The 25,660-nt window shown below is 47.8% G+C and overlaps 1 protein-coding gene and 1 pseudogene across 1 annotated transcript in view; one reads left to right on the top strand and one right to left on the bottom strand.

Moving 5' to 3' along the window:
• The window catches only part of LOC8051647 (neuroligin-1), a 151,663-nt gene that overhangs the window by 103,622 nt on the left and 22,381 nt on the right, over positions 1-25,660 (bottom strand). The gene's annotated exons all lie outside the window — the stretch shown is intronic.
• Positions 14,389-15,373, top strand: LOC120848831 (annotated as a pseudogene).

The following is a 25,660-nucleotide window of genomic DNA, read 5'->3' as shown; positions in this document are numbered from 1 at the left end:
AAGCTGCCTTGAGGTCTACCCACAATCCTTCAATCAGAGCCAATCAAAGCTCGGCGCTCTGACGTAACCGCAACCCCTGCAAAAGAAGAAGACGAACTTGCGCTCCGCATAGTTAGTAAATGCCCCATTCTAGCCTCGCGTAGCAGCACTCTTCAGATGGACGCAGTTCAAGGACTCAAGACGCTGTTTCCACGCACTCTATCAATGCAGCGCGGCCAATGTGAAATACGACAAACATGGACAGCGCTTAACGTCTTGGTTTCTTGGGAAAGACGGCGCGACCGGGGCAGAAAGGAGGAGGAGGTTGGTGAGAGTGTGCAAAGATCATGCTCGATTTAAAATACTGAATACAATTGTGTGGAAAGCCGAACGAAAGCCGGATTTCAACTGAGAAATGACCATTCAAGGAAGGAGACAAATGGGAAGACGCAAGCCAATATCACACGGGCGGAGCATGTTTTCGAGATTAACCGGTGCGTCAATCTTTCTGAAATGAAGAGGGACACGGGGCTCGCCAGAAACACCCTACGGCGTAATGCGAACCATCACCTTGACATGGGGAACATCTCTGCCAGTTAGGTGCATAAATCTCTGAAAGCTGCGCAAAGACAACATCCCGTGGGTGTGTGAAACGAGCTCCTACAATGGCACAACAAAAATCTGGCAGATTTTTTTTTTTTTTTTTTTTTTATGGAAACCATTGACCAAAAATTAGATTTTTTTTTTTTTTTTTTTTTTTTTAAAGAAACAAAGGCGTAATCAATGCCGCGAAAACAGAGGAGTAAAAAAATTTCGGACGGTTCCCTCGATCGGGAAATGGGTACCGCAGCGTTTTGGGACCCGGAGGACTTAATCCTTATCGATTGGCTGGCACGAGGAAACACAATGAACAACTGCACGTATTTGCCAGCCCTGAGCTGAGTTTTCAATCCAAGAAGATTCAATCCAATGAATTCAATTTATTTTACAACTGCATGGAATTCAAAGTGAGAGCAAAGGGACAGGTAAAAATCTGCAATAAAGTTGCTTGACAGAATCCCTGCGTTCTACTTTTGTTATCATGGTGGGCAGAAAAAACATAAATAAACAGTTATAAAACGATAAATCGGTAAAACACATTTTTCTTTGTAAGCTCAATGCGAACACGTCGCTGGTCCAAAAACTTAAATAGTGTGTGCAGCGCCTTCTGAACCCTCTGTAGTCTGTAGTTTGTTCTAGGACGTGGCACTCTCGAGTACGCACCGCGCTATTTTGCCGCATATTTCAGAAGTAGGGACCAAAGAAATGAAAGGAGGCGTGCTCCGGCAGCATGACGATGCACGCCCTCACAGAGGCCGGGAAAGACCGAAGGTCATCGTCACGTTTCGATTTTGATATCTGCCAGACTGGCCGTATTTGCCCGACATAGCCCCCAGTGACTTTCACCTGTTCACGTTTACGACAGAAAACCTGACAAGGCTCCATTTCATGGAAGTGGATCAACCGGAAGAGACTATCCAGGCGTGGGTCCGAAGCACTCCCGAAGAGTGGTTCCGGCGAGGAGAGGACCGGAAATCTGCCACAACACTGGAACAAGTGCATTCGTCACCAAGAGGACAATGCCGAAAAAGGTCCCCGGGCACGTGCAGACACTCAAGTTGGTCTTATGTGCACAAACAATTAAATATGGTGAGCGCGGCGTATAAAGCGAACACTATGTGCCATTATTGAGGGGTGGAATGATACTGTCGTACGTCCAACAATCAAATAAGAAGAAAGGTTCACTAAAATCAAATAGGGTTTCGAATACCATTGATAACCTGATATACACTGCGAATATAATTTTACCATATAATGCGTTATGTGGCTGGCTCCTAACGATATTCTATCACAAACAATGAACGTAAAGTAGTCATGCGCTGGAGGAGAGCTCGTCTCCTCGCTGATGGCACACCCGTGCCAGCCGTAACTCTTCATCGTTTGCCTCCGTGTTACTCACGGTGAGGGGAAAACATCACGTGTTGAGATATACAGCGGCGTTCTGCCCTGTGAAACGGGCACGTTCCAAACTCCTCCCCCCCCCCCCCCCCCCACACACACACACACAAAAAAAAAAAAAAGGATGCGCCAAAAACAGCAACAAAAAGTCGAAAAAGAAAAGCACAATGAAAGCATATACTTCTATAGGCGGGCTCCGTTTGCGTGCTGCTCCACGTCTCTGTAGAGTGCCTCGATTTAAGAGAGGGAGCAAGCAATTATATACGGAGAGTTTACAATTTAGTGGTGTAAGACTCCTGAAGCTCCTGCGCAAATTATTAGCAAGTTAGCGTGTATTAGGTTGTCATGGGCCAAGGAGAAAAGCGGTTGTAGTGGCAGAAACGCTTGTAGCCAATCAACACTTATGTCACCGCGCCCCCCCCCCCATCACCCCCCCCCCCCCCCCCCCGTAGGTCGAATTGCGAACGTAAACCACGCGAACCCAATCGAGAAATTAGAAGCACTCTACAACTTAGGCCCACTGCGGTGCTTCCGCGTTATATTTGTTAGTGCTTTCCGCATACTCAACCTACTGCGTCTCATGGTCCAAAAGGCTCTGAGAACGTTGTATCTACAGGTCCACCGCAGGAAATGTTACTCACCGATAAGACATCGTCGGTGTGCTCAATCACTCGCACTGCACAAGAGAAGGCTGCGGGGTCAACGGTTAGTACGGAACCTTCGACAGTCGCTAGTAGGTCCTCCAACAAATGGGTGACACTCTACAGAAAGCCATTAAATCTCATGGTGGTAGAGGATTCATTTTAGAATATCAGCCCTTCACACACCGCCCCTAATCGACAACACAGATTCAAAAATGTGCGCGCCCCCCGCAGCCATGCTATACTTTGTCTCATCCTACGATGGACTAAAGGCCAAAGCCACGAGCCGCCAGGTCCAGTCACGATAAACGATAAAGTATGGCCTGCTTAACATTGATTAGGAATGGACGAATAATGCTACGAATCAAAAAGCGCTGCATCATTTATATAGCTTCGAATTTCTTTGCGATGTAAAATTGATGTGTCACTCAGTGCTACTCAATTCGAAACACTGCCCGACCGTACCCATTAGTGATCCTAGACGCGGGCACCAACATGAGCATCGAAGTGAAATATTACTGAAATTCTAAGTGGCTTTGGATTGGATCTGGTGGTACGTAGCTTTTGCCTTTAGTTCATCCTAGGGTGAGATGAAGTATAGTGCCACTATGCTCGTATAGAAGTATAGCGGGCACGACGCCGCTGGCGGAACTCAGCTAACCGCGTCCAGCGATTTCGACAAAGCTGACACTAATACCTATTGCATAACCCAGCCTCCACAGGCGCCCAATATCACAATCTGTGTTACAACTGACTTTGCCACGTTAATACAGCATAGGGGCAATTTTCGTTTTAGAGCACCGCTCTTAGGCGGCCGTTTCCGGGTTGAGCGGCGTCGGTGTCGGCGTCGGCGTCGGAGTCGGCGTCGGAGTCGGCGTCAGAGTAACAGTTCTAAATTTACCAAGAAAATCGACGTGACGTGACCTGAAAACCAGTTCAATTCTGCGCTTAATTTAGCGGGGAAAATGACGTCACATGACTTAATGTCACGTCACCTATGAGCAAAATCAGCTTCTCCGCCAGATTTAGCAGACACATTGACGTCACCTGCGGAAGAGGAGGAGGGAAAGGTACGGAGGGGAATGAGGAAAGGAGGAAGAGGAAGTGAAGAGGAGCAGGAGCGGAGAGAAGGAGAAGGAAAGCAGGAAGAGGAGGAGGAGAGAGAAGGACGAACAAAAAAGGAGGAGGAGAGGAGCAGGAGGATAAAGAGGAGGGAGTACAGGAGTGCAGGGGCTTGTCTTCTTTTGAGAGCAGGGAGGCAATTAGCCAGTTGAAATTTGAACAAAGGTTGGCAGAACTAAGTGATATGTGGTGCGCACGGAAGGTATTCAGGTATTTATACTTGAAAAGTTGCAACACAAAATGGACAAACCGAACCCGAAAGCTTAGTATTCAAATATATTCACACACTAGTGATGAAACTGAGTAGGCTACTTCAGTAAAAAAGAAATTGAAAGAAGCAGAGGGGAAATGTGGAAGGTAAGAATGCAGGAACAATCAGCTCTAACAATATAGAGGCCACAAAAACACGAGATAATAGAGGAATTATGTTCGACAATTCATTGGGAAGTGCTTTGCTGTTCCAGGAGAGAACGGGAGTTTTGAGGACGAGAACGTATAGGGATACATTTGAGGAGACACAGACATTATGTGCCGCCTGCCATAATGAGAGCGAGACACTAGAGCACTCGGTTTTTAAGTGCACAGTGCTCGTACCTGCCCTCCCTGGAGACGTAACGAATTTGGCTGTGTCTCTGGGTTTTGCTGGCGATGATGGATGGACGGGAGAGAAAAGTGTTACAGTCGCAAAAAGGCGATTATGAGATTGGAGGAAATTGTCTCGGGAAAATTGAATGATGCACTACTAATTAGCGCAGCAGGGGAGAGGTGGGACAGAGGAAAATTGGGACTCCCTCCTGCGTGGCTCCGGCTCATAGTCTCCACCCTCTTTCCCAGTGGGTCTGATGCTGGAGTAACGTGGACAACGTTTGACCAGAATAAATTTGGCGATTTCCACGCCGGGAGAAAAAGGCGGGGGCGATGTTATTAGATTTTGTTTGCCGATCCCCGAAGGTGATTCGTGTGATATGCTAAAGTGCCTGGTGATAGCTAAGGGGAGAAAACTGGTCTTAGAACGGCGAGAGGAATCATATGTTTGCATTTTTAGACTTTGGCTAGGTGGCGCTGGCTAACGCCCGTTACAAAGCCATTAACATGCAACCATCCATCCATCGAGGAAAGGAGGGGAGAAGGAGGGAGAAAGTGGAACGAGGATAGATAAGGATGATGGAAGGAGGAGGAGGAGGAGGAGGGGAGGACGAACAGGAAGGGAGATGAGGAAGGGGACGGGAGGAGGAGGAGGGGAGAATGAAGATGGAAGGGGAAGATCAAAGGAGCGAAGGACGAGGAGTAGAGGAGGGTGGGAGGAGGAGGGGGTACGGTGGAGGAAGAGAGGAATACCCTCTCCTCCGTACTCTCCACTCCTCCTAAAGAGCTGCGCTCTAAGTTCGGGTTACAAAGATTTGTTAGAGTCTGTAATTTATTTTTAAGTATCAATTCCATTAAGTAAAAGTTAAAATAAATAGTATATTTGTGTATTACGTTTTTCTGACAGAAGAGCGTACATCGTATTATTCGCCCTCTACTGACAACAGCAAAACAATATGCTTGTAAATGTACTCTATTCTCGACAATATATTAGAGTTCCAATACAGAAGATTCATTAGTATGTAAGTTGGATGTTCTTTTCTCAAAACGATTTTTTTATATAGTACAGAGTCAAGCGTCTTCCTCGTCTCAATATCTTTGAGCAAAGAGCAAATCTATTCTTCCAAGTTCAATGCATGTGATAACACTCGAGTGCCAAAGCGTTTCAATATAACTTTTTTTTTTTTCTGAGATACCCACAACAACTGCATCAATACGATACAAATAGGCTAGTGTGCAAAAAACAATCTGCAGTTTCCAGAAGAAATAGTCAAGCTTGACTTTGCTGTCTATCAACAAAGAGGTCAAAAAAGAATTTCGATTATTCTTTTTCACACAAAATTACTGAAAAATTAATATAAATCGCACGAATTTGCGAATGCGACTTTTTGAGGACCATCGGCAAATACTTTGCCCACATATGCAATCTGACGACGCCTTGAAGCATCCTAAAACAATGTTTTAAAAATCTGCTTTAACTTTTTAACAAAAAGAGACCGCAGCGTCATTCCTTCTGTAAGATATTCATGATTATCAGGAGGTATTTAGAAGCTGAACAAACTTAATTAAATTCAAAGAAACTGATGATCGACGGTACCTCGCAACCTAAATAATGAAGCAAACACGCACGCGCATTTAATATTACAGGGCACCAGGCGAAAGCGTGTTTGACTATGTTCTCTTTTTCACTGTACGCCGATTAGTTAAGGACCATTTTAAACGGAAAGAACAACACGCTCGTTGTTGCCTTCGCCATTCCTACTGCCTTTAATGTTTTATATATTTCTTTTACCCCCCGCACGGTATTTAACGCGAAACGGGAAATAAAAAAGACACTGGCTGCTGCGATAATGTCTGATACGGCTAATTGGGCATCTAATTGGAGTTCATTAAAGCCGTGTTCAGCCTCGCGCTTGCGAGCAGAGGGAGCGAAGAGCTCTCCCAAAGCCTTAACGGGCGAGAGTAAAGAAACACCGAAGGCGAAAGAGCTCCCCAGTGCCTATCCCTGCTTTGGCCGCGAGGCGCGGCACACCAGGCTTCCTAGATAAGACTTTCTAATTAGCAACTTGGGACGTTCACCAAGATGGAGGCAGTAGTCGTGCCATTCCTCCTCGCCCAAGCTAGACTAGCTGCGCTGCTCTTTCTCTGCTTCTCAGGAACAATGCGCTCGATTTCCTCCTTTTCCTTCGTTGCCAAGTAAAAACAGGGATGTCCTGATGCAATAGTCCCTCTCTCGTTTCGTCCTTTGTCTGGTGCTTACGTTTTGTGTGGGATGCCTACTGCGGTAAACACCGTCCACTGGGAAGCTTGTGCGTTTCCGATTAGAGAGCGTCCCCGACGCGGCACCACAAAGGTCGTTTGATTAAGCCAGAGGGCGCTGCCGTCTTGGACCTTCCGAAAATTCCCATGTCGGTGCTAAGGGCGACCGAGACGACAACGGCTGCCATTCGGTCGCCGATTTGGCCATTGGGGGCCCTCGCTTTCCTGCGGTGGTAATGTGCGACGTCGCTCGTCGAGATTTAAGGGGTCGCACGCGGCTAATCGATGCTCTTTTGCGCCTCCACCGACTCAGGACGTTCCGCGATCTTTGTCTCACCCCCGAGAGCTATTCCACGTGGTGAGATGAAGCTCGACGGGATCTCGTTTTAGCGGACGTTCCTCGCCCTTTTATCAAGCGGTTTGATATCAGGAGAGAATGTGCGAACGCCACAGTTCGGGCGACGCCTTATAATACCAGATAATGTTATAGCACACTATCACTGCTTTTAGATCATAGGACTTTGATTCGGAAGGGTAGACCTTAGAGTCAACCACAGGATATACTCATTCCAAGTCATGGAAACTAAGCCATCGCCTTGTTTTCGCATCATGTTTAACAAGTTTTATACTTGAAATATTTTTTTGTTAAAGTTAAGATTTTTTCTAATATGATATACCACCTAAACGTCCTCTGACGATTTTGACGGTTATACTCTCCGATCTTTTCATCAAAAATCTCGAAGTACCAACCAAGGACAGTTTGCTTCCCCGCACTAAGGGTTAACTTGCGGTAAAGACACCTGCTTAAGTTTTGTACTATTCTTGAATGTCAAAAACACCGATGTCTATATAAACTGTAGACACGCATGTGCCATTCAGAAACCGCTAACAATATAAAGTGCACTCTCAGTGTTAATATAAAAAAAATATAACTCTGCTATCTAGGTAAACCGTTTTGCCCTTCTAAGTGCGGACAAAATGGGGGAAACTTAGTAATCATGACTAATGACGACCTGCTCGCGACGTTACTCAAGCTAGATGGTAGAGAAAGTATGGAGATTAAAATCATTTCTTTTCATGTACTCACAGCGTAATACAATCAGGAGAAATAATGTTAAGGCACAGCTCAAAACATATTCTGTGACCTATCAATTTTTTTGTAACTGCTGAACCGCAAAAAAAAAGAAATTCATACACCTCTGTAGCGACCAATCGGAATTAAAGAAGATGATGTTCACTGGAACACAAGCTCGAGACCCACAGATGGACTCGAGATGCACTAAATTCACGGCATTTAAGCTCTTGTAAATATTGTAAAATAAAACGCGATGTGGAGAAAACGTCGTCTACATTTTGGTGATCTTAGACAAAATAATTTCCTACTCAATCAGCTGTGCTGCTTATTATTTTTTTTTTTTCGTGTGTGCAGAGCCACAGTTTTTTGTCAGCACCATGAGTTTTAGAGGAAACAGTGGCCGAACCAATCCTGGGGGCAGTGGCGTCACGAGGGTCAGTAGCACCCGGGGCGGTAGCCCGCCGTGACACCCCGCTTCCCCCCCCCCCCTCCCCGGGAATCCCCCCTTCCCCTGCTCTCGCGTGACCCACCGCGACTCCCGTTGTCCCCCCCCCCCCCCCCCCCCCGCTCTCGTGGCCCACCGCGACACCCCCCTGAGTGCTGCACCCAGGGCGGTCTGCCTCCCCCCCCCCCCCCCCCCCCTTGTGACGCTTCTGCCTGGGGGCGACAACAACGCCAGTCAAGTTCCCGGACTTCTACTTATCAGACTCTGAGCTGTGGTTTTGACGGCGAAGTCTATACTCAGGAAAAACACAGGTGTATCTTCCCAGACGAGCTTTGATAACGTTGCCACGGTTCTTCCGCATGCAACAGCGGCAGTGGTGAGAGGGGTACTGCGATCGACTCCCGTCGAATAACTCTACGAGAAGCTTCGAAAGGAACTGATTCCATGATTCGACACACAACCAAATCAGAACTACGCCTATTTCAACAGCTGTTGACCTCGGAGGAGTTGGGGAATCAAAAATTCACCGAGTTCCTTCGACGAATCAAACAGCTCTTCGCAGACAAAGCCACGACCAAGGATACATCGATTCTGAGGGAACTTTTCCTCCAACGCCTCCCAACCCAAGTATGCATAATACTGAGCACGGCAACGACAAATTCGACCACCACACTAGCTCGCATAGCCGACCAGGTCATGTATGGTTGGCCATGACATTTCTGTACTGCAGCAGGACCCACCATCATCACGTCCACTCTCGGCCGTGGTGACCGCTCAACTCGCTCAGATCTCGGACTTGAAGAACCGCCTAGAGGATACTATTGACCAACTAAGTCAAGAGATTTGTAAACTAAAGGTGCGACCGTTGCAGCCTCCGAAGGCTCAAGAAAATTCTCGTCGACACAACAGGCGTTCACCTGACGAAACTCAGGGGTTTATCCTAGATTTCAGCTTTGGGGGTGTCGGAAATATTTGTTGGGGTGTTACAATTTTGTGTTGCTGGGGAAAGGGGTGGGTTGTTATTATTCTAAGGTACTAATAGATTTAGGCTATGTAATGGATCTTTTTGCCAGTAAGCTTCTGCGCATGCGTACACCCCCCCCCCCCTCCTTCCTGGCCTCGCTTCCCGCTGTCGCCATTTTCGCATGGCAATGTTCTAGTCGACCAACATATTCAGTACCTATCTTTGCATGTATTTAGTCTTTTTTGGCCATTCTTGTTTCAGTATATTCTTGTATGGGTCATAAAAGTAAACAAAGATCAGTACAACAGCACGATGCCAAGGTATTCTGACGGGCTAGCAAAGTTGGGTTGCCTTTCATTTGTAATTCGAAGCAAACACCGCAGGCGGCGCTCGTTACTGGAAACAAGGTCTATTGCAAAGCTTGTTCCATGAACTCAACTAAAGTTTAAATATGAAGCATTTGATGCTGCTGAAAGCACGAAAACTTATACGGTTACTTATACTAATTAAACCTTTTTTCAAAACGCATCCAGTGGTTAATTTCGTGGTGACATTATTTTTGAATCTAGTAACTGTATATAAGTGTTTACACTACCTATAAACATTTTATACTTACCGAACCCATAAACACAGACCCTTCATTTTTTTTCAGAATAGAAGTACTCCCGCGTAAAAATAAAATGATCTCCGGCATCGGAGTAGATATACTCCAGTGCAATACGGATGTACGCATAATGCTGGATTATGACCTTCACATTGCCATCATAAGAATGCCATTGAGTATCCCCAGGTTGCACATGTTTGTGGGATAGCCCATTGATTGCTATTTGAGTGCCTTTCAAAACCAATAGCCTGTTGTGTCTTCCCCTAAAGGTGCTATACCATTTGTTCAATGCACTGAGGACTCTTCCTGCAGCTGTGGACGAGAGCAAGCTAGAGTAGGTCGCTGTGACAGTGTACGAAAAGCAAGTCTGGTGCGTACCCTTTCAGTCGCTACTCATATTTTCACTGAAATCGGCGCCCTTGTCAAATTATTCGGCTGTAAGATTTTCAAAGTTTAACCCGTCCTTGTTCAGCTCTCTATGAGGTCATTCTTCATGTCCTCGACCTTTGTTGACGCAAGGGTTTCGGCTCAAGTGAATGTTTCTTCAAGTTTTCATTTTGAGCAGTAATATGGCGAATGCACGTGCTGAGGACTGCATGAAGATTTAAGTCTGCACGTTCGTCATCACACACTCAAGAAGGTTGATCTCCGCTCAGCTTTTCTTGTATATCTTTTGATACAGATTCTCCGAAGGCCTCACCTTCAGCAAGATTTCTAGTTTTCAAAAGGTTTACAAAGCTATATTTTCTCGCACGCCTCGATTTGAGATTGTGGCTCTTTTTGGCGCGATGTTTCATCGGTTTTTCGAAGTGACTACATAAATTGGCATCTCAACTTGCCCCGCTGTAATTTACTACTAAGATGCCAGAAGGCAGTGGAATTTTTATTAGAAGGTATGCATACATTACTCCCCTTGAGCGAAAAGGAAAAAAAAAATATTTTCTCCGACGTAGAAAGGAATTGAAGGGAAGAGGAAGGGGAAAAAGGGGAAGCTGCTCTTTTTGCGAGGGAGAGGCGAAGATGAGGGGCGCGTATCTTGGGTAGATACCAGTCTCTTCGTGGTGCGGTGTTGGGGGTGTTTATAAATCAGCGCCGCAACTCGAAAATCTGCTGGTTTCACCACCGCTCTGTGCGATCCGCGAGGCAATGTCCCATACAATGTACCTACTCGGGAAACGATATGGTCTCCCCCTGAATTCCGCCAGCGTCGAGACCCCACGTCATTCCGACACTTTTACGTTACCAAACACCGCTCGAAGGTTTTTTGCTCTGATTGACACTGGAGCAGAAGTCAGCGTTGTATCTCCTACGATAGAGGACGGTCGTTGACGCCAGGAATCTCCGCCACTTCAAACTGTAAACAGATATTCGATCAAGGAATGCGAGGAAAGGTCAGTGACCCTTGACATTGGGCTCCTCAGGACGTTCCGCTGGTTTTTCATCATCGCGGACGTCCGTCAAGCCGTCATCAGAGCAAGTTTTCTACGGTGGTTCGCGCTTACCGTAGTCTTATGGAGGAATATGTTTCAAGACAGTGAGACGCAACTCTGTGTTCAAGTTCTTCCATTAGAGATGTCACCTTTGAGTCTCAACCTCCCACGAGCGCAAGTGGACATTCCATGAAAGTTTATTGTTGACGAGCTCCCAACTATGTTCCCCCCATCGGCGCCCCCACCAGTCTCCAGAAAAATATTACTCATTACATTGAGTCTAAGGGAAACCCAGTGTTTGCAAGACATAGACGCCTGGCATCCCATTCTCTTTAAATATCTAAATATGAGTTTGATCGCATGCATTACCTCGGTATATACGTCCATCTTTCATCGCGTGGTCCTCACCGCTTCACGTGGTGCCCAAAAATACAGGAGACTGGCGACCCCGTGGAGGATATACGGTCTTGAACAAGGCTACGGTTCCGATCGTTATTCAATACCCCAAATCCTGGACATTGGCGGCCCAGTAAAGAGCTCTACTATCTACAGCAAAGTAAATTTGGTCAAGGCTTATCACCGAATCCTCATCGAGCCTGCTGATATTCCCAAAACTGCCATTGTCAAGCCGTTCGTGGCGCTTGAATTTTCGCAAACACCTGTTGTTCTTCGCAGCGCGGCTCAAACCTTCCAACTCTTTGTTGACATAATCTTTCGTGGCTTGACATTTACATTTTCTTACATTGACCTCATCTTGTTATTAGTCGTACACTGGAAGAGCACGCCGACCACTTACAAAAACACATTTCTTGGCTTGAAGAATACAGTCTTGTTCTCAACGTGGCCGAATGTGAGTTCGTTGTCGAAGAACTAAATATTCTTGGACACCACGTTGACAGCCACGGTATTCAACCGTTCCCCATGAATGTAGACGTCATTAGGAACTTTTCAGCCCCGACAATGGCAAAAAAGCTTCCTAAATTTCTCGGTATTGTTATTTTTTACCGCCGATTTGTTCCCGGCTGCCCAAGTGTCTGTCAGCCCCTCCACGACTTACTTAAAGACAACAAAACAATAACGCCGCCGCAGAAATGGACACTAGAGGCTCCTCAAGCTTTCCAGGCGGTGAAGAATGCCAATGCTAATGCCACTATGCTCATGGATCCTCAGAGCTGGGCGCCTATCTCCATCATGGTCGATGCGTCTGAGGGTTGAGTGGGAGCTCTTCTACAACAGCAAGAAGAAGGCAAATGGCATCCTTTTGTCATTTTTCTTAGAAGATGTCCCAACTTAAGTCCAATACAGCACCTTTGGACGAGCGTTTGTACTTATATACCTTGCAATCAAGCGCTTCCGCCACTTCGTTGAGTGCCGAAACTTATATCTGCTCACTGACCACAAGCCATTAACGTATGTGCTAACCTCAAACAGTGCGTCGCATTTTCCACGGGAGGTGCGACACATGGCCTATATTTCTCAAAGCACGTCCGACATCCGCTTTATGAATGGCACGGACAACTCTGCGGCCGACGCGCTCTCCATAATGGGCGTGAACCTGTGGCTTTCTACGCAGAGCTTACAGCAGCCCAACGCGTTGATTCCAAACTTGCACGCATCAGAGAAACATCAGACATTCGAGGGCATCTGGATGCCCGACTCCGACATCATGATCATATGTGATATGTCAATAGGCTACCCTGCCAGTTCGTTCCAATCATTTTACGTCGGGCAGTCTTCGACTCACATCACAACTTATCCCACCCGGGAATAAAAGCTACTCACCGTCTACTTTTGGCAAGGTTCATTTGGGCAGGTATCAGCGCTGGCGTGCGGGATTGGGCTTAAGACGTGCTTCCAAAGCCAGCGCTCAAAAATTCATCCGCATACCATTACATCATTGGGGACGTCTAGCCCACCAGACGCACTTTTCGGTCAGAACCATATTGAGGTGGTAGGACCGCTTCCTCAATCTTACGACTACCGTTATATCGTGGCAGCTTTGATTTTACACGATGACCCAAGATTGTCATAGTGAGGGACATCACAGCGCAAACGGTCCCCCGCACAATCACCGAAATCTGAGTGAATCAATTTGGCTTCCCTCAGACTATTGCTACCGACCAGGGTCGGCAATTCGAATCCTCGCTGTTTCGGAGCCTCTCCTTTTTCCTCATAGTTACATATATAAACACAACAGCGTATCATCCAATGTCTAACGGAATGGTTGAACCCTCTCACCGCCAACTCAAAGCAGCGATCAAGGCAAAACTCAACAGCCGAGCCTGGACGGCTGTCTTGCTGGGTATCCGAATAGCCTTTTAATCCGACATCAACAGCAGCGTCCCGGAATTGATTTACGGCACGTCGCTCCGTCTTCCAGAAGACGGCTCCCACCCGTCAACTGGCACTGGGCAAGAAAATGCAGAACAGTATGTTTAGCGACAGCGAGTCCTGATGCAGGACCTCCGACCTATCAACACGTAGGTCCCTTCCACACGATACGCCTCCATCTCGAGGGATGTTTTGAAGAAGTACGCATGTCCTCTTGATACACGACGGCCTCAAAAAGAAATTACAACCGATATAGGGCGAACCATTCGGAGTCCTCCGACGCGATCTAAAGACTATTATGCTGCAAGTCAACGGTAAAGACAAGGTAGTTTCGTTAGACTGAGTGAAGCCCGCGCTCATCTTGTGGGCAACCTGAGGATTCCAAGCGGTTGGCTCAGGCTGCCCCTCCGACATTCAAGAGTGGTCATTTTCACCACGAAGGGGCCAAGGGCAACTGGCCACTCGAGCGGTGCTCCGCCGCTGATAAAAGGCCGTCGCAGCGGATGCAAGGGGGCGGTTGGGATCGCGGCGCAGGCGATAGCGGTCATTAAATGTTTACGTGTTGTTGAACCGGTGTGCTGTGTCATTCTCCAAGACGGGAAGCAGCAAGCGAAATCCCACACTGGCGCCCAGACGTGATATGCTGCTCGTCTGGAAGGATGGCCGCAAATTGGGTTCGTTCTTACGCTTTACATAGTCAATTTTGCATTCCTGAGTTTGCCCACATTTGAGGAGGCGTTTCTTCGCAAGCCTAAGTTCATTGATCTGCAGAAGCCTCAGCTACAACACTATGCCGTCTACAGAGCACGCCGTCAAAACGTGAGGGGACGACATTTTGATGCTCGGTGCACTCGCGGATAACGCCGCCAGCGACATAAGACCAGACGCTAAGCCTGCAGTCTCAGTCCCGGCAGGCGCATTATCAGAGGGTGGTCTAGCAGAATTAAGAGTGGCCATGACCATGTTTCTTCACATACAACGAGGGCAGATGATGCGCTCAAGCACCACTCCTGCTGGAAGCACGCCCCCCACGGTCTATCTAAGGCTCTTCCTCAGCGTTCCGGTTTTTTCGGGGTACGCAGATAGAAAGTCAGTCGCGATGTTCGTCTCGGAACTGCGGGACTACCAAGCTGCGTCGGGAATTGACGACGAAACCATCCTCACCCGCCTTTTGCCGGTTGCACTGACGGATGGTGCAGCACTGTGGAGGCAAAGACAAACTAAATTCATTGAGTATGTCAGATTTCGAGGCACGATTTAGGACGGAGTTCCTGTCTCCTGATTACAACAGGTGGAATAGGGACGAGCTGCGCGCGCGCACACAGCACCCGGAAGAGTCACTCATTGAGTTTGTAAAGGCTCTCCAAGGCCTGTACGATCTCGTTGATGCCGCAGCGCCAGACGCGGAAAAAGAACACCGCGCCATCCGCCAAAGTCACCCGCGTTTTCACCCTCATCTCAGGGGACGGACCTTTACGAATTTAGACGAGATGGCACGGGAGGCGATCACCATCCAGGCCGACATCCTCGCGGAACTAGGATACCGCCCGCCTCCACCACAGAACATGACTCTGAAACCATCATTTGCGTGGTCTGGAAACGCACGTGTACATTGAGTAGAGAGAGAACAAGACGATTCCAATCAGGCGTCTGTACCCCGATCCATAGATCCCCGTGCCTTCAAATCACGGAGCTGCAGCGGTTATGAGCGCATGCATTCGCAACGCTACAGCCCCTCCATTGGTCAAGATGAGTTCTTGGCCTCTGGACCGGTAACGCGGAGCTTGGGAGAGTCAAGAAAGAGCGGGACATCGTACGAAGCCGACGGGCGGGCCACGCCACGTTGTTTTCGAAGCCCCCAGCCAGGACACGTACACCGCGACTGCAGCGAACGGTAGCGGCCGCCTCAGACATAGGGAAACTGCTACGGCCGGCGGTAGTAACAAATTTCTACTCTCCGCCGGCCGTGCCAAAAACACAATCCACAAGATCGAGCTGCCGCAGCCGCCTCCGGGCCTCCCGGAGGCTCTCACGGGATCCGGGGTCTGGCGCTTTTCTATCGGCCCTCTGTGGCCCTCCCATCACATTTTCTTCCTCATAACACTCTCCGTTGTGGGACCTCAAGCGTGTCCGATTATGCATTGACACCCGGGCGCCCAGCTCACACCGTTTGTGGTGTGGAGACTCCCGGCGTGTCTGCTCGTGCATCGACAACCGGGGGGCCAGCTCACAACACTTTCCGCCATGAGACTCCCGGCGCGACGGCGTTCGCGTCGACACACGTGCGCCCAGCTCACCCCGTTCGCGATCTTGAGACTCCCGGCGTGTATGATCTCGCATCGACAAACGGGCGGCCAGCTCATAACACATTCACTCTTCGTTGTGAGACTCCAGGCGTGTCCGATTTTGCATGGACACCCGGGCGCCCAGCTCACACCGTTCGCGGTCTTGAGACTCCCGGCGTGCCTGCTGTTGCAGTGACACCCGGGCGGCCAGCTCACAACACTCCCCGTCATGAGACTCCAGGCGTGTCGGCTTTCACACCGACACCCGGGCGCCCAGCTCACACTGTTCGAGGTCTTGAGACTCCCGGCGTGCCTGCTGTTGCAGTGACACCCGGGCTGGCAGCTCACAACACTCCCCGTCATGAGACTCCAGGCGTGTCGGCTTTCCCATCGACACCCGGGCGCCCAGCTCACACCGTTCGCGGCCTTGAGACTCCCGGCGTCCCTGCTGTTGCAGTGACACCCGGGCGGCCAGCTCACAACATTCTCGGTCATGAGACTCCCGGCGCGTCTGCCTTTGCACTGATCCCCAGGCGAACAACTTCCACTTTTCCCGGTCGTAAGCTACCCGAAGCAACTGCATTTGAGTTGGACCCTAATGCGATACCCTTTCAGCCAAAAGTCGGCCCGTCAGATTGCGGCCGATCCCCAGCGTCAGAGTCGCTTTGAAGTTCTCAACACCAAGGATGGTCGCTTTGGATGGCCGGGCGCTAATGGACTCGCACCAGCCGACGGGGCTAGGAACAACCGCACTAAACGAAGAACCGACAGTGCTCATCCCAGGTGTGAGTAGAATCAAAGCTACACCCAAGTCTCTTGAACCTCGTATGACTGTGAATATACTAGGTACACCAGAGGACGCTCTTTTAGATACTGGTGCGAACATTTCGCTATTGGGGATGCTGTATTTGCGGAATGTAACAAGAAAAAGATACACCTCCGGTCAGCAAACGTGAAATTGCTGGTAGCATCGGAGACCATACTGCCTGCTGCCGGCGCAGTCAGGTTACGAATTTCCTTTCATGGCAGAAAACGAAGACAACGGTTCGTACACCTCCCGGAACTACCAGTGCCCATGATCCTTGGTAGAAATTTTATTGCAGCGGAGCGGGTTTTGCTAGTCTTCGCACAAGCTAGATATTGGTTGGGGGGCGAAAGAAAATTAATGCCGCCAGACGGAAGGATTATATTCGCGTCCAAGCGTTCCCGTTAAATTTTGCCGAGCAGATGTCTTTACTTCCAGAGAGCGTGCTCAAAGTCGTGCAAAAGTGTGCCGGTGAAGACAACCAGAAGCAACTCCAGCAACTGCTGGAACCCTTCTCGCCGATGTTCACGGAAAGACCTGGGAAAACTGATCTCCTACGGCACCGCATCGAAACCAAGGATGCACCCCCGCGGAGGTACAATCCGAGACCCATAAGTGCTCACAAGCGCGAACTTCTTGATGCGGCACTATCGGAAATGATCGACACAGGCGCAGTACGTCAGTCAAAAAGCCCATGGGCTTCCCCGGTGGTCCTTGCTCCAAAAAGGACGGCACAGCAAGGCTTTGCGTTGATTACAGGCGCCTAAATGAAGTGTCAGTCAGAGACAGTTACGCGTTTCCTAGTATTTCCTCAGTAATGTATGTCCTTGAAAACGCGACTGTTTTCACAACCCTTGATTGCAGCCGCGGATTTCTTCAAATCGAAGTTCATCCGGCTAATATAAAGAAGACCCTTGCTGACCCAGAAGAAAGGTCCCCCCCCCCCTTCCCCCCCCCCCCAAGACGTCCTCTGTTTTCCTTTTTGGAAGGGGGTAGAGCTGTGGGCGACCTGGCGATTCCAAGCGGTCGGCCCAGGCTGCCCTCCGACAATCAGGAGTGGTCATCTTGACCACGAGGGGGCCAAGGGCAACTGGCCACGCGAGCGGCGCTCCGCCGCTGATAAAAGGCCATCGCAGCGGACGCGCGGGGGCGGTTGGGATCGCGGCGCAGGCGATACCGGTCATTAAATGTTTACGTGTTGTTGAACCGGTGTGCTGTGTCCTTCCCCGAGACGGGTAGCAACAAGGGAAATCCCACAATCTTTACACCCATTTTTGCGTTTCAGCGGCAACAGTATTACAAAGAACTCGTGAAGTTAGTTCCCGTACCGACAACACTGAACATGTGTCGCGACATACCACTCGACTCTTCACCACACCAGACATCTCAGGCACAGACACGCACGTCACATCGGCCTCCTCACTAGGAAGGGAGTACTGTAGTGACCAGCCGGAAAGGAAAAGTATTGTCACGGAGACACCAGTTCGAGGCGTCCACATCGACTATAGATGCTTTCGAACCACGGTATTTAAGGCCCAGTAAATATTGTAATCTATAACGCGATATAGAGGAAACGTCCTCTGAGCCTGCCTGAAAGGGATCTGACAAAGCGACAAAAAGAAAAAAAAATGCATAGGGTTAAAATGAATTGTCAATGTATAAGTACGATTACGAAAGGTGATGTGTTATACTTGGCGGAAAAGAACAAACATTAGCATAAAATGAGAGTAATATAGCAGTTACAAACTAAACAGTAATCAAACACACTAATAAAAAATAGTACCTGGATCCTAATGTCAGGCTAATTTGTTTGTACTTCTTATTTTGCTGAAGAGCGCCACTTTCTCGAACCGCTTTGTGATATTTCATAGCAAATAATATTTTAGCCCGTTGTTTCATTTTCTTCCCACGTTATCGTTTTAGTAGTTTGGTGCTCCGATCTTGCAGATATAAAATGGCAGTGTCCTGTGTTCGATAATTTCATGCCGAGATGTTATCGGAGCAAAGTAAAATTATCATTTAAATCTCCTGCGCAGGAATGAGTCAAGATCTTGCACCTCTACACTGTGGAATAAGACTTACATCGTATAATGCAAAAAAAAACACAAAACAATAAAGATGTTTATAATGGAAACGTAAGACGGAAGAAATAGAATGAGTATCGGTAGACTTTTGTGCGTCCGTCTATGTAGTTCCTTCCCCCCCCCCCCCCGCCCCCCCCCCCCCCCCCCCATTTTTTTAAGCAGTACATCACACTGGGTTGGGGCCGAGGCAGTCCCGGTTGGCCGGTCTGGACTCAGCACACCGGGATCGACGACACCCAGGGGACGAAAACGGCCGGTTTCAAATGCCAGAATCCGGCAGTACCAGAACCTTACCTTGATCGCGGTTTGCCGGCGTCGAGCTGCCAGTACCGTGTCTTAACATGCCGACACCGTGTCCGATCCAGTTCCCGGGGGCCCCGGAATGTTCCGAGGGACGCCGATACGTTTCCGGTACATGCCGGAATACTGTAATTTGGGACCGGCCTGTCATTCCGAGACTGGTGTCCCCGCAAGTTCCCGGAATCGCCCGTGTTCTGGCTTTCGAGAGTGGCCTTTTTCGCTTTCTGGTGCGTTTCCGGTGGCGATCCTGTAGCCACTCTACAGACAGACCGGGACTGCCCTGACCCCAACCTGGCCTAACGTACTACGTGGTCCCATATATAGTTGGCGAAACCGCTGTGTCAACCATATCTGTCACCTATATGGTAAGAGAAAAGGGGACACACAAAATTGTTGCCGTGATGTATTTGTTTATTCTACTGGCTGGTGTGCTATGCTCTGTATCAGACGAGGTGCACTATACCGGGTAAGAGCGGGCTGGACGAAGGCTGCTGTGAGACTCCAAGAAGGGGAATTTTCACTAGTCTCTTTGCCCATCAACAGGTAACAGCTTAGATTCTTCTAAACCATGCCGATGACGCCCTTCAGGGCGATTCCTTAGTTACAGCGCCAAAAAATAGATTCGTCGTCGCATATAAATCACATGGGGAAAATCAAGATAGCAGATATCAGTTGCAAACAAGGTACTGGCAACTTATTGGGCATCAAATACTATTATCAAGTGATTCTTAAGGCACTTAACTAAGACTGAAATTAAAAAGTGTGATAGAAAGAAAACCCAACACAGGTGAAGATTTTGTGCTTGGCTGCCATTTTAAAGGACAAACTGTATGAAAGCACATGATAAGCCCGAAAACTCGTAGACCCGATATATCATATCGGCAGGTCATGTGAAAGCAACACTTTTCTAACTAACGTCTTATAGGCTCAATTATAGCCTGGAGCCTATGTCTCACGGCCTTCATCAATGTTGTTTACGAGCACATCTAAAAGTCGAGCTGTTTAACGTGTCATCTAATTCGTTTGGCGCGGGGTGTTGCAAGTTCGAATACACTTCAGAACTAAATACTTCTCTTCGATGTTTTTTACTTAAATGACATTTTTAGTGTACAGTATCATCATTTAAACGCATTATTGAATTATGCGTTTTTATTTCGTGCACATCGATGCCAACAGCTTTGGCATTTTATATCGCCGTTGTGTGTCTCCTTCGTGACTAAAACATTTAGGTCGTAGAAAAAAGCTTTATAAATGCTGCGTTTCTTTATTTCCAAACTTTGAACTATTTAATGCCCACTGCCAAAAGAAATGACCTCAATACTGATTCTTCTTTACTTTTTTATTTTATTTTGACCAAGTAGTGTATACAAGCGATCGATCTGTTCAGATGGTGTACTTGCACTTCTTTGTAATACCTTCGGACTTATTATTGGTGTAAAAGAAAAAAAAAAAAAAGAAAGGAAACAAAACAAATCGGGTAGCAGAGGGCATTTCAGCGTGGCTTGGCCAGCTGCCCATAGACTGCAGAAGTTAACCGATTTAGACAGCTGGTGTCTGTAAAAATAAGATGTGTTTTTCATTTCTTTTCTTTCATCCCCGGAACAAATGTTACGCCTGAAGACTATCACGCCCTCAAGCCATTCTCGTTTTATTGGAGAGGGAGAAGGGCAATAGTTACAGCAATTGACGACATCAATTGAGCAGGAAAAAAAGGGGGCACAAAATATAACTTGGCATATTAAAACACACTGAAGGAAGCTATTGCACCACAAACATGTCACAAAAAGCAAACTAACGAAAGGATTCATGGTGAACTCACACCCGTAACACTGGACGGCCATAAAATTGAAGGATCACCTGTTAGACCACTCGAATACGAAAGTTTTTTTTTTCCAGTTTTCAACTCGAGCAGTCGTGTGTCAGGCGGCCCAAAAGGCCAGAAGCACATGCCTTGCGCCTGGGCTCGTGAGCAGATTCTGAGCGGCTGCGGTGATCAAAAAGTGCCGCTCTTCCAAAATAAAACCTTCGGGTTTCCACCGTCCTTCTCCTTTGCTTCAGTAACCACTCAGGGCCTGGTGTATTATTTTTTTGTGAAAAAGGGTATATTGTCTTTAATTTAGTTTTAACCTGCAAACCAACACAATAAACATACCAAATCACCACCCGCCTGCACTAAGATGCAGCCTCGAACCACCACAGCCGCCTATGTACTCTAAAATTTACAATGGCATGACAAAGAGACATCTGATCAAGAAATCGTAAAATCCAGTTTAGTTTTTTCCTTGTGTATTAAAGGTACATGTAAAACGACATGCGATAGATTCCGCTTCATCTTAAGAAGGAATTCCAGCACGGTGGAATCGCCGGCGTGTACTCTCGTAGTATTTTTTCCCCAAACAGCCCCTGATATTGACGTGCTGCGAGCATCGGAAGAAAATAAGGAAGACCCTACAAAAAAGGTGCGGAGGATTGCTTTCGCAAACGCTCTGTGGTAACTGGCTTCATCACCTTGCAGAATGCTTTTTTTAAGTTTGGACATGACGTTATTTTGCCTGGGAACAATGCGCCAGGAAGGTACGTATGTGCGAGTCATGTTGAAAATTGTTGAAGAAAATATAGTTCTTGCCTTTCTCACAATGCTGAACAGCCTCTGGAGCTAAAATCATTGTGAGCCGCAGTGTCGGTCTTTTCTCAATGTAAAACACCTCCGTCGCAGTCAGGAACTGCAACAAAACTAAGCGGTTTTCATTTCCTGATTTCATTATACACCAAAATTCTGCTTAATATTGCACAAAAATTTGCAAACACATTTTTGCTCATAATTTCTGTCGGAAAACAAGGCGAAATTGTGAACAAAAAGAAGACAGGAGTGACGCAAGCTGGATGGAACTAAGAATCTAAAAGTATCTCTGCAGATCGTTACACATATACTCCGCTAACCACAGAAGGGAGGGTGGAAGCTGCACGCTTTTCAAGCTAACAAGACCACACTGCCTTTCATCGCCTCTCCTCGCTTGCTGCGTAGATGGATAAGCAAAAGCGCCATTATGTAAAAAAAAAAAAATTGACACATGACTGGTCATGTGCCAATTTTCACGACAGGCTGGTCGCAAAATTTCCTGCTAGCCTAGTAATGAACAAAGTATAGGCTCCATAGCAAGGCTATATTGAATTACACCACAGCTCTTGATCAGCTTCAAGTAGCTTTTGACCCATTGTGAGTGTGGGGTAGAAAAACTGAAGCTGCAATTCCATGGAGTTCATAATTACGAATGGGTATGCCAAGGTTCCACACTGCAAGTATATTGTTGCCAACTCTATTCCTTTATTCAGTGACAGGGCGGGAACAGCAGGGAGATCATTCAGTCGTCTTACCTTGTGGGGATTGTGATCCCTCAACATTCTGTCGCGTCAGCGTTTTGGCGTGCCGTGGCGGCCGCGCTGACGTAGCGAGAGCAAGCAAAAAGCGCCGAAAAAATGCAGGGACACAGACGAAGGGAAACAGGACAAGGCCTTGTCCTGTTTCCCTTCGTCTGTGTCCCTGTATTTTTTCGGCGCTTTTTGCTTGCAATGAACCAACTGGCCCAAATCTCCACTTTACCGTAGCGAGAGGTGGCGCTGCTTACCACTGTGAGCGGCTTTCGCCTCTCCCCCTTTGGGGCGATGTTCGTTACGAACCCCCGCAAAAGGGAGATCGACGTGTCGCTCCTTGATTGGCCCCTTTCGCCCCCGCGGGTTCTTAAAACCAGCGGACACCAGGATCTCGCTCTCTTCTTCCTGGGATTCGGCGGCGGCGACAACGGGGAACCGTCCGGCGCACCGGTGAGCGTTTACCCCGTCCTTTCTGCCTTTTTAAACGACCGTTCGGCAGTGGGCGATCTTTACACCGACGGCGTTCACCAGCTTATAGCCGCTGTTTTCTTGTTATTTGTTTCATTGTAAATAAACAGTTTATCACCGTGACCAATGTGACTGGTGTCTGTTTGCGCTCAACGAGCAGCATGCCACGCGAGTAAGAACTCGCTTCGCGGTGCGTCTCGCCGTGAACGTGGTACTTCCAAAGGCAATAGTCCCAAGGAGAACCACAACCTCCAGCACTACATTACTACCTTCGTCGACTTTTCAACATCTTGTGAGCTTCAAGCTTGCACATGTATCTGAATCCTGCTGTTAAGATGTGAACGCATGTTGGAGGCTAGTCGCTTGAAAGATGCTCCCTGACATACTCCTGTCAGTTGTCATTACATCATGAAATACACTGCGCGGCTTGCCGTCAACCACCTTTGCAGACCACCTTGATGAACGAACCCCATCCCAGTATTTGGTGGAGGCCGTGTCGTCTTGGGGGACATAAATTAGTCAATGACAGCTTCTTCTTTGCCAGGGCTTTGAAGGGTGTAAATGGAAAACACACAATATATTTTTTTTGGTGCGAATAAACCTGACGGTGCAAACTAAAGCAATCCCAAAAAAAAACTTTATACAGACACTATGCTCTGTCCACCCCTAATTTGACAGATAGGCGCTCGCCAGACCATTTAACTGTCAACCTTTAGTCACCTGACCCCGTTCTTTCTCTGTGGGTGTGGGTAAGAGCGTGATAATGTGACCGTACACGTACAGACACGCCCAACGAGCATGCAGCTTCCAGCGCACCGTGAACGTGGGAGTGAAGGAAGCATAACAAACGAATGACTAGAGGTTGGATGAGCTGTCTAATGCAACATACTTTCGACACGCTCTCCCCTTAAGTGACATTAAGACTGTCACTGCAATAATTAAAGATAGGCTGGGAAATTTTGTAGGACTCTTCGAATTAATATTTTTGGAACCTCCAATCAATACCATGAAGAAGATACCAATTGATTTACCATATTAAGTAGCCAAAGAATCATTTATTCTTAGAATCAGTGTGATATGTGCCGTGTTAGCGGGAAGTAATAACCCACGCAGGGCCCCAAATTCAAAATGTGACTTCAATTGTTCAGGCTTTCGCCAAAAGTAGTAAACCAAAATTGGCTCAACGGTAGTGCACAACGCCGGCAGCAACCGGAGCGGAAGTCTGACTTCATCCAGTGTCGCACTTGCGCAAATGCGTCGACAAATTTACCGCGGGAAAACCTAGAAAATCCGTCCCGTCAGCTATGAAGTCGTTGTTGCTACGGGAGAACGCGCTGTTGTGCAAGATCTCCGGCTACGCGCTCTCAGCGCGTAGCTGTGTGCTCCGGTGCCCGGTATATCGAGAGGCACCGCTCTGGCGAACTCTCGATTAAAATTCTGCCACCTTGCTCTAATGTGTACGCAGAATCGGTGTTACCAAGCCATCTGCCGAGATATTTTAAAATGAAAAATCTGAGATTTTCGATTATAGACGAAGTAAAACGTGTACTTATTTTGATTGATAACGAGCCCGAAAATGTTCAAGGTCAGCTATTCATGCGGCAGGATCCACTTCGTACATAGGGTCGGGGCCGTTTTCTTCTGAGGCAGCAAAGCGCACCCACGCCTGGCTGGGCTTGGCTTGTAACCGAAATTTCGAAAATCGCAGTCGAGTTTTGCGGGTCCAGGTCACTTTCTTCGATGCCCGAAACTCGTAATGCGTGCGGACAGCCCGAAGAAAAATCTTCATAGTGCCAAAGTAGCTAAAGATAGGCTTCGGATTTGGGATTAAACGGAATTCTCGATCGTAATACAGAGAGGCCGAACTCAAATTTCAAAGTATCACTTGGGATCGCCCAGAGACCTCCGTGCGCGTCTCGGTTTGTCTGAACGGGGTCGCTCGTGAATCGCATTCGCAACCGCTTCTCAAACGCATCTCAACAACTTCGCAGGCGCATCTCCACCGCCAGTGTGACTACGCGATAACTTTGCTTGATTAGTTCAGCTGTTGGTCGCAGAAGCGCAGAAAGATGCCAAATGCCATGACATTGGGGTTTCGGCACTGCTTGATTAACTTCATGGGCTACCTTGTTTGTGGATGCCGCTCGACGGACGCAATTGTGTTTTCTTTTTGGCTGACATTTTATAGCATTTGAGAAAATTTATACGTTAGTTGGCATGATCATCCCCATCATTTTATTTCAACGTTAAATGTTATTTGGCTCGTCAGAGGGTGGGGGCGGGCGCCAGATTTAGTGAAGACCAAAAAATTGCCGCGAAGCTTCACGCTGATTGGCTGGTGCGAAGGTCACGTGATCAACGCTGATTGGCTGATTCCGTTGAGTATGGGAGGTTCTGGAAACCCGCCAAGCTTTAAAACCATACTACCACCAGAGCCGCTATTCCAGCAAGTGTTAACATGTTTATATGCCACGTGTTATGGTTTCTGATGAAGATCGCCGTAAGCGGCGGCGGGCTCGGTAATGTTTCAAATGTTTCACGTGTAACCACAACCCCAAATGTTTCACGTGTAACCACAATGCAAAGCAGTTTGCTACATACCGTTTTGAGCATCTATCATGGCGCAGCTCTAGCCATGCACAAAAAGTGTCCCCAGTTGGGGCTTTGACCGCATCGACGGCTTATTGATACCGATCAAAGGATTGAAAAATACACTGCCAGCAAGGGCCATGGGGCGCGCATGCCCAAAACGGAGCTGGTAGTGGACGTTGATGTATAAACCGCCCTTTAATTATTAGGCAACTACAATAAGACTTTTCTTCAACACTCTAAGAATGACATGGCTCTAATAGGTTAAAGCAATTTAAAACGTTAACGTTTTTTGTTGTTTTTTTAATTCTGAGAAATGTTAAA

This window comes from Ixodes scapularis, unplaced genomic scaffold (assembly GCF_016920785.2).
Source record: "Ixodes scapularis isolate PalLabHiFi unplaced genomic scaffold, ASM1692078v2 PGA_scaffold5__190_contigs__length_132052651, whole genome shotgun sequence".
NCBI classification, from domain to species: Eukaryota; Metazoa; Arthropoda; class Arachnida; order Ixodida; family Ixodidae; genus Ixodes; species Ixodes scapularis.
This window is presented reverse-complemented; position numbering and strand designations above follow the sequence as displayed.